The sequence below is a fragment of the Mastigoproctus giganteus genome, chromosome 1, assembly GCF_048544385.1.
Source record: "Mastigoproctus giganteus isolate SK-2022 chromosome 1, ASM4854438v1, whole genome shotgun sequence".
Taxonomy (NCBI): Eukaryota; Metazoa; Arthropoda; class Arachnida; order Uropygi; family Thelyphonidae; genus Mastigoproctus; species Mastigoproctus giganteus.
The window spans coordinates 125,870,534-125,887,039 of record NC_143575.1 but is presented as its reverse complement, the minus strand read 5'-3'; the positions used below and the strand labels follow the sequence as shown (position 1 = coordinate 125,887,039).

The window sequence follows — 16,506 nt, the reverse complement described above, 5'->3', positions numbered from 1 at the left end:
ATTATTTACAAACCATTTCCTAAATCAATTATTTTTTTAAAATACTTCATATTTCAAAATACAGTAGAAATAACATTGCATACAATAATTTAATTGTAGGCACTAATTACACTATTTTGTATAAACTGGGTATCCACATGTATCGATTATCCTAACTATTTGATTAACCAACCCAACCTTGGTCCCAATTAAGTTCAGATAATCGATGTTCTACTGTATTACATTAGGGTCACCCGGTAAGTTATTACACATACCCATGTGTACTATGCTGTAAACAGCGTGTGTTCTCTAGTCGATTTGCCTGTTTTGCTGGATGAAAAAACCTACTTTTGGGGGAAAGCCTTGCTAACCAGCCTGAGACCGACTAACTCAGCCACAGAGTGAAAAAAGCCCATAAAAGTTCCTCGTGAACCTATTTTCAACGACGGGATTCAAACTCAGGCCTTTTCCACTTCGTGTGGGGAGGACAGTGCCGATACCACTGTGCTACCCATGCAGACTGAAGGTGGTTCATGTGGGAAATAAATGGTTTGATCAACAAATTTTCGAATACATGCGATATCTTAATTAAGTCAAGTTTGACTGATTAACGTGTACAGCCGAGCCAACATTTCGTGATCGGTGGGAGAAAGTACTGCGCAGACTGCGAGCACATTCGGGCAAAATTTCATCATTGGCAATGAAGATTTTATGAATGCAACTATATCAAACTATATTCGCAGAGAAGCCAAGAAGATTGCAATTTTTATTTAAAGATAATGATGAAAATTAATGGAGTCTAATATTCAAATAATTTAGTTTTTTTTTGTAGAATTTGAATTGTTTGAATGCTTCAATAAATTAATGAAAATATTAAAAATTGTTTATTACTTCGACATCCAAAGGTGGTGCAATGGCACCACATTGCCAGCGCCAATGGATGTAGAGCTACTGTAATGAGTACAGAGAAAGACAACGAGATTGGCGAGATAAACTTTTTTGCTCTTATCAAAAAAGGCTTATGTTCCGCAAATTGCAGCATATGGAGACTAGGCACCTGTGAGGTGTTTAAGGCTTTGAATGGTTTGGCAAAACTCAATGCCGATGGGATCCTCCTCTTGTTCAGATTACGCACGTGAGGGGATATAAATTCAAATTGAGAAAAGACAGTTGCAGAAATTTGCCTTTAGCCCAGCAAGTGGTTGATTGCTGGAACAAACTTCCATCTGTTATTGTAGAAGTTGATAGCTTAAATAAATTCAAGGAAGAACTGGACAAACTTTTGGAGTGAATGGAAACTTTTTTTTTTTTTTTTTTTTTTTTGGCTGATGCTGCATAAGTTTGCTTTCTTGCATCATATGTCACTACTAATTCTAATTGTAGGAATGCTTATTTTCAAAGAAAATTTTCACATTAATTGCAATTTACCAAATCTCTTTTTAAAGACTGGATTAAAATGTTTATTAATCTCTTTATCTATTTAAGTGATATTGAAGAATGGATCAGTGAAATGGGAAGGGTTTTTTTTTTTGGCTGATGCTGAATAAGCTTGCTTTCTTGTATCCTGTGCTAATGCTAAAGTATAAAACTTTATCTCGGCCTTTTGCATTTAGAACACATTTAATCCATCTTGGCACAAAATCTACTAAACACTGTAGTTCTTCAACTGTGACAATCCCAAACAAATCCTGAGTGATCAACACTAATCAGTTCCTTTTTATTGCTGGGATTTAAGGGGGGGGGGAGATAACTTACAGGCTTCACAAAAAATTTTCAATTGAAATTTTTAGGTCTTATGGTCTTAGCCAATGCTGGTTTTTGCAGTGTGACAAAGTCTACCATCCTGCTAAAAGATGCGCTACCTTGAGTACTAAAGTATAAGTCACTGAATGTTACCTGCAATTTTTATATGAGAATCTTGGATTCGTTTTTCCCTCCCTATTTAATGTACTAATGAAAACATACGGTTAATAATAACTAAAAAAAAAAAAAATAAAAATTACTCACACTGCACCTGTCAGGTGCAGTGCAGTGCAAAAACTTACTTTTTGTTAAGTTTTCTATGTACAGGGTGATTCACTACCAGTGCGACAAACTTGCAGGAGGTGTAGGGGACACAAAGACGAATCAGAATCGCATAGCATTGCAGGGTCCGAAATGCCTTCGTCATGTGGTAGAGGATGTTGAACGGGAGGTTGCGTGAACAGCGATCCCGCTGGAAGTCAGCATTTGCGAACCATTTCTGTTGAAGAAACCAAGTAGCAAAAGTCCTCCGGAGTGGATAATCTGCAGGCTCCAATGACTGGACGCATTGCAAATGGTATTAACTCATTTGGTTTGTTGACAGTATCCTCCATACAGTGGATTGGGAAATACCAAGTCGTTGGCCTGTCGCTCGAGAACTCTTACTCGGATTGCCTTCTGCAAGACTTAGGACATTCTCCTCATTTTCTAGCGTCCTCATCGTTCGCACTCGATTCATGGTACCTCTCGTGAAACAACCAGTCTCACGTAACCTTCTGTGCACACGTGCGAAAATCGTATGATGAGGAGCACGCCTGTGCGGGAAACATTCCTGGTACAAGCGCAGAGCGGCGCGCATGTTACAGTCTGCAGCTCCATACGCGAGGTGCATGTCAGCCAGTTCAGCGTTTGAATACTCGTCCATCCTACTGCCTTGGGAACCGGTTCGCAAATGCTGACTTCCAGCGGGATCGCTGTTCATGCAACCTCCCATTCAACATCCTCTACCGCATGACGAAGGCATTTCGGACCCTGCAATGCTATGTGATTTCGATTCGTCTTTGTGCCTCCTACACCTCACGCAAGTTTGTCACACTGGTAGTGAATCACCCTGTATAGATAATTTTCCTAGAGCAGCTTTTACCGAGTAATTACATGAAAAAATCTTTAAGGTGCAGCATTAGCATTCTTACAACTTAATTTAGGCCACATGAGGGGGATAGTTATAACTATCCCCCTCATGTGGCCCACCTCTATACATTAAGAAAAACAATTTTTTACTACACAAGGCTTGTTTGTATATAGAAACACTTTTGTTTTCTGTTAACAAAATATCAACACTATTGCCATCCATTTGTGTAGCATAGAAAATGTTAAACATTTGTCAAAACTGAAAAATAAAGACTGCTATTCAGCCAACACACCAAACTGTGTCTGATCATCAAAATACTTTGTGCTTCCAAAACCCATGGCCATGCTGTGGCTTCTTGTTAAAATTTATATAATAAATTTTGTGCAATGATTTATTATATAAATCATTGCACAAAAGATGTGCAATGATTTATATAATAGCAGACTATGTAAAACATTTTATGTTTTTATGTAATATTCCACTATTACAATAATGTGGTGGAAATTAAAAAAATTTAGGTAATTTGCCTTCCCACAAAAAAATACTGATGCCTTGCTTTTGCAATTAATTAGGCAATCTCCTATAAAAATCACTACACTCCAAGGCTTGTTGTAATTCTCAACCCTTGGTTTTTTTACACTACGTGTTCTCACTCTACTGAAACCTTCATACAATTCTCCCATTCAAACTTCAAAAAACTATTTTATAGCAAAACTGTAGCCATACTGTTCCTACCTAAATATACTTTTTAAATTTCTAGCCTTAACATTTATTAGTATTTATTTACATTATTAGTTAATGTACTTGATCCCCTCCAACTCTTCTTATCTTATACCATAATCTGCTCCCTTTCTAATACTTACATATTTTATTTGAAATATTGCTGTATAAAAATATTCATCAATTCATCAATATTCACTTTTCTTACGCTATGTGTTTATTATCACCGGGGGCTCACGTCTGGTGAGTATGGGCTTGGCACACCAAGGGTCCTGAGCTGAATATCACCATTCTTCTCTTTCTTGCGATTCTCTTCTACTTCTCTCTCTCTCACACACAGGGTAATTCAGAACAGAATTTTTTTTTTTTTTTTTTTTTTGTCTGGTGCAGTAAGCCTGTCTTCCTTGAATCATATGGCTAATAATAACAGATCAATGGTGACCAGCATAAATACTACCCATGTTACACAAATATAGAGCGGACTGCAGGAAGTGTTTTCTTAAATTAATCTTAACTTCTCAAGCTAATAGTTAATTACCGGAATAAGACCCTCTCCCGTGCATGATTAAGGCGAACAGCTTGGGGAAATTCAAAGGTCCGCTGAATAGGTGAGGAGGGATCACATATACAGCTTATTTATTTTTGGCTGGTACAGAAAAAAAAGAAAAAAAAAAAAACACCAAGGGCCCGTCACTATTGTGATTAATAAATTAGATAAATAAAATGTGGCTTAAAAACTGTAGGGGAAATAGGAAATATTAACGATTAGTTCTGTGTAAACCATACGTCTTAAGCCGTCAAATATTTGTATTTCAAACGTAGGTGTGAATCAAAACAACGAAAACGTGCACTCACATGAAAAACGTGCACTAACTTACGTATAGATTAGATTTGTTCCGGTACTATTATCAGCTGCAAAATCATTAACAAGTAAAATATATGGCGAAAAAGTACTAGTCGTTTTTCCAGGTTTACTATTTTGAGCATCAAACCGAATTAACAATAACTCACAACCACGAATTTGCCAAACAAGACATGCATCCAATCGCTATACGCCATGTGTGCCGACAAATTTTTCTATAGTCTCGTTACCGATATCTTGTTGCTATGAGTAAGTTGTTGTAGTAGTAGTATTAGTAGTGGCAGGCGATGCAAGAAAGCAAGTGTATGAGCTTATGAGCATCAGCCAAAAAAAAAAAAAAAAAAAATTACACCATTCCCTCCAAATGCCTGTCCAGTTCCTCCTTAAATTTATTCAACCTATCAACTTCCACAACGACAGATGGAAGTTTGTTCCAGCAATTAACCACCCGCTGGCTAAAGGCAAATTTCCGCACATCTATTCTCCATCTGTCTTTTCTTAATTTGAATTTATGCCCCCTTAGGTTCTTAATCTGAACAAGTGGAAGGATCCCATCAGAATTCAGCGTGCTCAACCTATTCAGGGCCTTATACACCTCAATCAGATCACCGCGCAGGTGCCTAGTTTCCAGCCACTGCAATTTGCAGAACTTAAGCCTCTCTTGGTAAGAGGATCCCTTCATTCCCCTCACCAATCTTGTTGCCCTTCTCTGTACACGCTCAAGCAAATCTACATCCTTCCTAAAATGAGGCCTCCAGACCTGTACGCAGTACTCAAGGCGTGGCCTGATCATTGCCTTATACAGAGGAACAATCACCTCCTTTTCCCTGCTAGCAAAATTCCTATATATCATTGACAAAACCCCATGACCTGCCCTGGCAGCCTGTCTGCATTGCTCAGAAAACTTCCTATCAGACTGCACAATTACTCCCAGGTCTTTTTCATATGCTACCACCTTAAATGTAGTACTACACAGTTGGTACTTTTCTCTGGGGTTACTTCTACCCATATGCAGTACTTTGCATTTGTCAAAGTTAAACTTCAGTTGCCACTTCTTAGCCCATCTGCCCAAATTATCTAGATCCTGTTGCAGTAGCACAGTGCCATTACTGTCATTAACAACCCTGCCAACCTTTGTATCATCTGCAAACTTCAACACTAAGCCTGATATACCTTCATCAATATCATTGATAAATATACAAAACAACAGTGGACCCAAAACCGAACCCTGTGACACTCCACTAACAACATTAGTCCATGAAGAGCAGCACCCATTAATTACCACCCTCTGTCTTCTCCCACTTAACCATCCTTTTATCCATTGTAGCAACTTACCCTTAATACCATTCTGCTCCAATTTGTACAATAGTCTTCCATGAGCAACAGTGTCAAAAGCTTTCCTGAAATCTAAATATATGATATCAAAATTATTTTTTGCTTCCAGTTCCTTTGTAACCACGTCATAATAACGAATCAAATTTGTTAGACAAGACTTACCCTTAACAAACCCATGCTGGGTCTGAATTATTGCTACAGTCTTGTCTAGATGATCCTGCAATGCATCTTTAACCCATTACATTGACTCCATTATTTTACCCGGAACAGAAGTTAAACTAACTGGTCTGTCACTCGTGTCACCTTTCGATCCCCCTTTATGAATTGGGGATACATTTGCACATCTCCAGTCGGTGGGAACCTCCCTTGAGTCCAAGGATGCTCTCATAATTATGGCTAAGGGTTTGCTTAGTTGCTTTGCCGCCTCCTTTAATATAACTGGATAGATCCCATCCACTCCAGGTGCTTTTCTTATATTTAATTTCAACAATTTCTACTCCACTTTGCTCTCAGCTATTATAAAATCATTAAGTATCCTGCTACAATTTGATAACCATCTGCCATTTTCAAACCTTAATAATTCATGTGTGAATGTAAATGCAAAATACCCATTCAGTCTGTTTGCTATCTGAGCAGGATCATCAACAGTCGCACCATCGATGTCAAGTGAACCAATCAGATTCATTCCCTTCCTTTTAGAGTTTATATAAGAAAAGAAATCCTTGCTGTTTTTCTTAGCATCTTTTGCCAAGGATTTCTCTTAATCTGTGTTCGCCTGCCTATCCTCCTTTGTGACCTGATTACAGACTAGCTTATATCTGCCATAGGCTTCTGAGTCGCTTGATAATTTATATGCATCCCATGCATTATTCTTCTTGTGTTGTGTTCTTGTTGTGTTCTTGCAAATTTTGATACAAGAGCAACAACAGCCACATTCTGTTAGCATTAGTTGAGGCATATGATACAAGAAAGCAAGCTTATTCAGCATCAGCCAAAAAAAAAAAAAAAAAAACCTTTCCATTTCACCATCCGGTCACTCCAAATACTACTAGTATTAGCCATAAGGTGCAAGGAAGCTTGCTGGCTTATGCTGCACCGGGCAAAAAAAAAAAATCTGAATTACCTTGAGAGAGAGAGAGAGAGAGAGAGAGAGAGAGAAGAATGATGATAATAACCAGCTCAGGAGCCTGGGAGTGCCAACCCATACACACCGGATAGTAAGAGTAATAGTAATAGAGGTAAGATGTGATGCAAGATAGCAAGCATATGAGATTATGTAGCATCAGCCAAAAAAAAAAAAAAAAAAATTACACACAACTATTCCCTCTAAAAGTTTCGCCAGTTCCTCCTTGAATTTATTTAAGCTATCGACTTCCACAACCACAGATAGAAGTTTGTTCCATTAAATAACCACCCGCTGGCTAAAGGCAAATATCCGCACATCTATTCTACAGCTGTCTTTCCTCAATTTGAATTTATGTTCCCTTAGGTTCGTAATCTGAGCAAGCGGAAGAATCCCATCTGAATTCAGCGTGCTCAACCCATTCAAGGCCTTATACACCTCAATCATATAACCTCGTAGGTGCCTAGTCTCCAGGCGCTGCAATTTGGAGAACTTAAGCCTTTCTTGGTGAGAGGACCCCCTTCGTTCCCCTCACCAATCTTCATGCCCTTCTCTTTACACACTGAAGCAAATCTACATCCTTCCTAAAATGGGCCCTCCGGACGTCTACTCAGTACTCAAGGCAAGCCCTGACCATTGCCTTATACGAAGGGACAATCGCCTCCTTTTCTATGTTAGCAAAATTCCTGTATATCATTGACAAAACCCCATGACCTGTTCTGGCAGCTGTCTGCATTGCTCAGAAAACTTCATATCTGACTGCACAATTACTCCCAGGTGTTTTTCATTTTCTACCACCTTAAGTGTGGCAGAAAATGAAAGGTACCAACTGTGTACCACAGAGTTGTAAGTTCCTCTGCAGTTACTTCTACCCATATACAGTACTTTGCATTTTTCAATGTTAAACTTCAGTTGCCACTTCTCTGCCCAACTTTTCTAGATCCTGCTGCAGTAGCATACTTTCATTACAATCATTAGCAATCCTGCTAACCTTTGTGTCATCTGCAAACTTCGACATACCTTCATACCTTCATGCTTGATATACCTTCATCAATATCATTTAAATATACAAATTTGTACAATACAACAGTGGGCCCAACACCGGACCATGTCGGACTCCACTAATAACATTAGTCAACGAGGAGCACCATCCATTGATTACAACCCTCTGTCTTCTCGCACTCAAACACTCTTTTATCCATTGTAGCAACTTACCATTAATAACATTCTACTCCAATTTGTACAGTAGTCTTCCATGTGCAACAGTGTAAAAATTGTTCCTGAAATCCGAGTATATGATATCAAAATTATTTATTGCATCCAGTTCCTTTGTAACCATATATTAGTATCCAATCAAATTTCTCAGACAAGACTTTCCCTTAACAAACCTATGCTGTGTCTGAATTATTGCTGCAGTCTTGTCTAGATGATCCTGCAATGCATCTTTAACCAGTGACTCCATTATTTCGAAACAGAAGTCAAACTAACTTCTGGACCACCGGACATTGGAACAGAAGTCAAACTAACTGGTCTGTAATTACTCGTGTCACCTTTCGATCCCCCTTTGTGAATTGGGGTTACATTTGCTCAACTCCAGTCTGTGGGGACTTCTCCTGAGTGCAAGGATGCTCTCATAATTACGGCTAAGGGTTTGCTGCCACCTTTAATATAACTGGATAGATCCCCACCCAGGTGCCTTTCTTATGTTTAACTTCAACAGTTTCTCCTCCACTTTACTCTCAGTTATTACAAAATTATTAAGCACTCTGTTATAGTCTCATAAACTGCTGTCATTTTCCTCCCTTAATAACTCCTCATGCATGTGGATCTGTAACCGAGTTACAAAGGAGGTTAGGCAGGCGAAGGCTGATTACGAGAAATCTTTGGCAAGGGATGGAATGAAAAACAGCAAGGAGTTCTTTACTTATGTAAACTCTAGAAGGAAGGGGATGAATCAGATCGGTCCACTTGATACCGATGGTTCAACTGCTGATGATCCTGCCCATGTAGCTAACAAACTAAATGAATATTTTGCATCTAGATTCACACATGAGGAGTTATTCAGGAAGGGGAATGCCATAGGTGGAGTAAACACTGGCAGTGAGCTAGATGATCTTGTAATAACTGAGAGTAAAGTGGAGGAGAAATTATTGAAGATAAATACAAGAAAGGCACCTGGGGGGGATGGGATCTATCCATTTATATTAAAGGAGGCAGCAAAGGAAGTAAGCAAACCGTTAGCCATAATTATGAGAGTTTCCTTGGACTAAGGGGAGGTACCCACAGACTGGAGATGTGCAAATGTGACCCCAATTCACAAAGGAAGATAAAAGGTGACACAAGTAATTATATAACTGTGAGTTTAACTTCTGTTCCAGGAAAATTAATGGAGGCACTGGTTAAAGAAGCAGTGCAGGATCATCTAGACAAGACTTCAGTTATAGCTCGGACACAGCATGATTTTGTTAAGGGGAAGTATTGCCTGACCAATTTGACTGGATACTATGATGCAGTCACAAAAGAACTGGATACAGGTAATAACTTATATAATATATACTTGGATCTTAGAAAGGCTTTTGATACTGTTGCACATGGAACACTGCTGCACAAATTGGAGCAGTGTGGCATTGGAGGCAAATTGCTGCTATGGATAAACGGGTGGTTGAGGGGGTGAAGACAGAGAGTGGTAATCAATGGACACTGCTCATCGTGGACTAATTGTTATTCGTGGAGTCCCTCAGGGTTCAGTGTTGGGTCCATTATTGTTTTCTGTCTTTATATAAATGATATTGATGATGGTATATCAAGCTTAATGTCCCAGTTTCCAGACGATACGAAGGTTGGCAGGGTTGTCAACGACACTACTGACACTATGCTGCTGCAACAGGATCTGGAAAGGTTGAGCAGATGGGCTGAGAGGTGGCAAATGAAGTTTAACATTGACAAATGTAAAGTACTACATATGGGAAACAGCAACCCCAGAGCAACGTATCAACTCTGTGGTACTACACTGACAGTGGTAGAGAATGAAAGGGACCTGGGGGTGGTTGTGCATTCTGATATGTAGTTCTCTGAGCAGTGCAGACGGGCGGCAATATTAGCTCATGGTGTATATTGTCAATGATATATTGGAATTTTTCTAGCAGGGATAAGGTGATTATTCCCTTGTATAAGGCAATGGTCAGGCCAGCCACCCCTAGAGTACTGTATACATGTCTGGAGGCCTCATTTCAAGAAGGATGTAGAGCTGCTGGAACGAGTACAGAGAAGGGCAACAAAATTAGTGAATGGAGTAAAGGGGTGCTCTTACGAAGAAAGGCTTAACTTTTGCAAATTACAGTGTCTGGAGACTAGGCTCCAGCGAGGTGATCTGATAGAAGTGTATAAAGCCTTGAATGGTGTGAGCATGCTCAATGCTGATGGGATTCTTCCTGTTGTTCAAAATAATCACCTGAGAGGGCATAAATTCAAATTGAGGAAAGACAGTGTAGGATAGACGTGCGGAAATTTGCCTTTAGCCAGCGGGTGGTTGGTTGGTGGAACAGGCTTCCATCCCTTGTCGTGGAAGTTGATAGCCTAAATAAGTTTAAGGCTCAGCTGGACAGGTATTTCGAACGAACAGAGGGCTGAAGTGGAAGTGTTTTTTTTTCTTTTTTTTGGCTGATGCCTCATGAGCTTGCTTTATTGCATCAAATGCCTCTACTAATGCTAATGCTAATGCTTAAGGCGAACTTCCGGATATCTATTCTACCACTGTCTTTCCTCAATTTGAATCTATGCCCCCTCGTGTTCTTAATCTGAGCACACTGATGTATCCCGACAGCATTGATCCTGTTCAAACCATTAAAGGCGTAAGTGCACCCCTTAATTCCTCTCACCAATCTTGCTCCCCCTTCTCTGTACTCGTTCAAGAAACTCTACATCTTCCCTAAAATGAGGCCTCCAGACCTGTATACAGTACTCGTGGTGTGGCCTAACCATTGCATTATACAATGGGATAATCAGGTCCTTCGTTTCTACTAGCAAAATTCCTATATATCATTGACAAAACTCCATGACCTGCTCTGGCCGCCCGTCTGCACTGCTCAGAGAACTTCATATCTGATTCCACAATTACCCCCAGGTCTTTTTCATTCTCAATGTCCCTGAGTGTAGTACCATGCAGCTGGTATATTTCACTTGGGTTACTGCTACCCATATGGAGTAACTTGCATTGTCAATGTTAAACTTCAGTTGCCACTTCTCAGCACATCTGCCTAACATTTCTAGATCTTGTTGCAGTAGCATACTCTCTTTGCTGTGATTAACAACCCTGCCAACCTTTATATCATCTGCAAACTTGGACATTAAGCCTGATTGATAAATACACAAAACAACAATGGGCCCAGCACTGAACCCTGGAGCACTCCACTAATAACATTAGTCCACATATAGCAGTGTCCATTTATTACCACTCTCTAATGCTGTGGTTTTCAACTGGGATACCGCGGCACCTTAGATTGCCGCAACAACATTACAGTGGTGCCATGTAATTTTCGTTTAAGTTACTTGGACTTATTTTTTTAAAATATACATGTTATTTCATTATAAAATGGTGTACGGTATCTTTTTTAATTTTGTGGTGATCTGGAATTGATGTTTATTTAATATCTGTATATAAAGAATAAAATTATTATATATGTAATTTGTATTATGAATTGTAATTTTGATTATAGTTATGTGATTGTAATAACTATCACATAACATATATTTTTTTAATATTATATATCAACCATCAACCAGTCAACCATCCTTTTATCCATTGCAGTACCTTGCCATTAATGCCAAATCGCTCCAATTTGTACAGCAGTCTTCCATGTGGAACAGTAACAAAAGTCTTCCTGAAATCCAAGTATGATATCAAAATAATTTTTTGCATCCAGTTCCTTTGTGACCCCATCGAGTATCCAATCAAATTGGTCAGACAAGACTTCCCCTTTACAAACCCATGTTTATATGAATTATTACTCTTGTCTTGTCTAGTGAGCATCCATCACCTCCTTAACCAGTGACTCCATAATTTTCCCCGGAACAGAAGTTAAACTAATAGGTCTATAATTATTTGTGCCACCCTAGTAATAATGGGATGGGGTTTCAACCGATTTTACCTAGAATCCTTGGCGAGGGTGGAAAAAATCGATTTATATTTTTCTTGTGTTAGTTTGTTTCTTTCTTGATAGATGGCGCTAGTTGTAATTTCAGAATTTAATTTTGAGATTATTTTTTTTCCTTTGGATGGTAGGCGTAATCTTTGGTCGTCATAGCTCGTGACTGTGCTAGGTTCCCCGTTAGATTTGGGTTAGATGTTGGTTTTGAATGTATCGATTGTGACGTCATAGTGAATTTTTGTGAATAATTTCAATGTTACTTTTGTGGCAATGCATTGTGGGTGTGAATAGGGACTGTGTATTTTGGGGATGTTTATGGTGTGGGGGAGGGCTACCGCCCGAAGGCCGTCGCCCGCGTCGCAGATGCGGTACCTTGCGTGCGGGTTGGGAAAACCTTGCGGGATGAAAAACTTTTTTTTTTTTCTGAAAGATAAATTCCTTGTTGTTTCCAACTGTTGCTGAGACCTGAAAATAAATTCCTTGTTGTTTCCACCTGAAAAATTAAACCTGTGAGTTTACTTGAAGTCTTGTAAGTTTATTTACAATCTTGGTATGTAAAATATATTCCACAGTAGGTGATAATCTTGTTAAACTGTTGATACAACAGTTTAACAAGATTATCACCTGTTCTTGAAAAGCTGAAAAATTAAAACTGACTGGTTGTTTGAAATCTTATCAGTTTTATTGGCAATAATTTCGGGGGTTCAAACCCGTGACTGCTGAATACGGTGCTGTTTCTTGTATTCTGTCTATCTTGTAAACTCCTCTGACCGTTTGGTCGTCCCGGAGTATAAACAGAAATTGTTAAATTTCTCTAACCTCGGTGTATACTTGATGGGTTAAATCTATTTAAGGTTTAAAATTTAACTCTTAAAAGCTTGTGGCACCTTGTGTGCGGGATGAAAAACTTTTTTTTGTGAAAGATTAATAGGGAAGGTGTATTTTGAGGATGTTTATGCTGTGGGGGGAGGGACGCTGCATCCGTCGCCCACCCGAACCGCCGCTACAGCACTGCACCGTCGCCCGGCCCAGCGTCGGCGACGTGGTACCTTGAGTCCAGAATGAAAAAAAAAAAAAATTTTTTTTTCTGGAAGATAAATTCCTTGTTGTTTTCAACTGTTGCTGAGACCTGAAAATAAAATCCGTTTTCTTCCTGTTTTTTTCCTTCCAAAGTTCCATCTGTTCTTGAAAAACTGAAAATTAAATCTCTGTATATGCCGATGTGTAAAACCTGTTCCAAGTAAAATTAGGCAGTTGTTAAAAGGTTATTACCTGTTCTTGAAAAGCTGAAAATCAAACTGTGTGTGTGTGTTTTCGAAGTCTTGTCTGAAAGCAATGATTGTAATTTTTTCTAACCTCTGTATATGTTGTTGGTGTGTAAGATTTAAGATTTAAGTGTGTAAGATTTGAAGATTAAGTTGTTAAAAGGTTATTTTTCTGTTTCCTTCAAGTCTTGTCTTGTTTTTCTGCACTGATAGTATTTTTTATTATTATTTTTTTTTTTTGTAACCCCTGTTTATACGTGATGTGTCTTGTAAAATCTATTCCTTGGTAAAATTTAACAGTTGATAAAAGATTCTTACCTATTCTTGAAAAGCTAAAAATTAAACCTCTGTGTTTCCTTGGAGTTTTGTCAGTTTAATCTGCAATGATTATGTTATTTTTCCTCAAAAGCTGCAACTTGTGAATATCGAGAACTAGACAATTCGATTTTATTCTGTTTATATTGCTCTTCTTTGGAATTAAAATGGATATTTTCCCTTGAAAAACTATACAGAATATATATTTCTATCGTCAACATTTTATTTTATCCCTATATCTCTATTCACAGTTATTAAATTTTCTGTTTTCTTAAAGTTTTTCTTGACCAAAGTTCCATCTGTTCTAGAAAATCTGAAAATTAAACCTCTGTCTGTGTGTGTGTGTGTGTGTGTGTGTGTGTGTGTGTGTGTGTGTGTGTGTGTGTGTGTGTGTGTGTAGTACGCGCGCTCGCTTTTGAAGCCTTATCTAGTTTATCTGCAGTGATTGCTATTTTCTCAAACCTCTGTATATGTTGATGTATAAAATCGATTCCAAAGTAAAGTTTAAGATTAAACAGTTGTTAAAAGGTTATTACCTGTTCTTGAAAAGCTGAAAATTAAACCTATGTGTTTCTTGAAGTGATATGAAGTTTATCTGCAATCTGGTTTTTTTCTCTGTATATGTTGATGAGTAAAACCTATTTAAGATTTCAAATTAAACAGTTGTATAACGCTTAAAAAGTTATTTTTCTCTCTAATACTAAAGAATTAACACAGACACAGATAATATTTACAAAAAAAGAATATTTTTTATAGGGGTAAACAACAGACAAATTCTATAGAAGATACCAGTAAGCAGAGGTGGTAGATGACTTTCATCAACCGGTGAAATACCACCACTTTGCTTATTGGAGGCTTGAAGTGGTGAAACCCATGTTTAGTCTCTAGAGCAAAGTTTCCGGCATCCGCCTCCCCCCCATACTTCTCCTTCAACCCATGCACGGTACTAAGTACTATAGGTTTTGATACCTTTCGTGTTTGGGGTTTTCATAAAAAAAAAATATATATATATATATATATATAAAAATTATTTTCTTAATTAACAACAGAATGTGAAATTCATGTCCATAAATATAATAGTCACTCACATCTTTTTTTCACACAGCACATTTTCTGTCTTTTTTTTTTTGCTTCTAGTCAAACGGGAAACCACTATATTTGTGATTATAATTGGACTGTAGTTCTCTCATCATGCCTAAAACGGCCTGGTAGATGGCATAGCAGTTGAATTTTGATTGTCTGTTTTCTCTCTTACATTTAGCTAAAAAATTTTGCACCGTAATAAAAGGACTTGCTGTGCGTTCATAAACAGGTAAAAATGGTATTTCGAACGAACCAGGAAAAGATTTGCATCTCAATCGCTTACGTATCTGATCGAGGTCCTCCATGACTGTTAGCTCCATTAGATGGAATAATGGTTTTTCTGATTCCAATAATTGTAAGAAATCATCGATATATGGAGTTTTAATGCATAATACCTCCAGCTCAGAAATGTCAAGAGTTAATTGAACTTCTGTCCCTTTGTCAGTGAGCGCTCTTATAGTTGCCTTGGAATTACCTGTTTCAACTGGTAACCTGTGCAAATGTAAAGTCTCTCCTGACCTTCCACGTAGAAGTACAACAATTTCACAAATTTTTTACTTCAATTCTAGCCATTGGTTTTTGGATAGTCTACAAGATAGATCGCTGGAAATCAAAAAACAAAACTCGAATCGTTGAGTACGTACCCAAACGCCTATAGAAAACAACATTTTTCTTTTCCAAGACGGGCATCATAGTTAGTAGCACTAGTCATTTTTATGAAGCGTACAAACAGAGATCAAACTGATAATGACAATCTTAAACAGAGCAGTAGCATTCGTCGGCTGTGACATGCGCAGTAATCTTGATGAATGTCACCTTATTAGGGGCTCCTACGTTTAATTGAAACAAGCCCAGACCTGATCTTTTCAACTGTGAGTCATATCCTGTTGAGCTTTTTGACGTCACATATCTTTCTGGATGTTTCTTCTCAAACTAGCAAACTCTGTAGCATCCGCTTATTTACAAAGTCATAACGATTACTGATTGGTCGAAAATATAACCTGATATTTACTTTCCATCTTCGGAATGAAATTTATATGTGTATTTTTACCCATCGTCTGTAGCTAACTTTTTGAAAATCTAAACTCATCAAACACTGTTAGGTGTGTTCTTGTTATCCACACTAGGGAAAACAGACACGAGTGTTAGGTTTATTTTAAATTTTCAATGATATTTTGAAATGGTTAATTGCGAAAGCACATAAAGCTATTCCCCTTTCAAAGGGAGCGTACAAGTTTAGTGTGGAGCGGTATTAGGCAGCGAACATCAAAGCGATAATTTCCACCCTTATAAACAGATAGCATTAACACAGACATACATGTAAAAACGATAAAATGTCTCTTCTTTTGGAATTAAATGGATATACATGTATATTTTTCTTTGAAATTAAATAGATATTTTCCCACTGGAAAAACTATACAGATTTTTTTTTCTTTCATATCTGTAATTGTTTTAAAATCTAAAAAATACACATCGCTGTCTGTATTTTCATAAACCAAATGCGCACAAGCATCACATCCTAGAGACTGATCATCACAACGAGCTGGACAAGTAGGCTATAACAGAAACCGATGAAGAGACACTTTCACAGTGAGCACGAGGATCACATCCTAGAAATTGATTATTGCCAGTATTCTCCAAAAGACGAAGAGTTCAACAAACAGTCATCTACTAGCAACTAGAGAGCTCAACAGAAGTTACTCATATTAACTAGCAAAACCAAGCTGGAAGAAGGTGTTATTGTAGGATCATTTCCAAGAAAAACAACTAAGGCTTCTTGCCAACTGCGTTGGCAGGAGCAG

General features: G+C 38.1%; 1 protein-coding gene across 1 annotated transcript in view; it reads right to left on the bottom strand.

Moving 5' to 3' along the window:
- Uggt (UDP-glucose-glycoprotein glucosyltransferase) overlaps window positions 1-4,630 on the bottom strand; it is an 820,111-nt gene extending 815,481 nt beyond the window's left edge. The window contains exon 1 of the mRNA XM_090386735.1: window positions 4,453-4,630. The gene's annotated coding sequence lies outside the window, so the exon portion shown is untranslated. The remainder of the gene's footprint in view (window positions 1-4,452) is intronic.
- Between the last annotated feature and the right edge of the window lie 11,876 nt (window positions 4,631-16,506).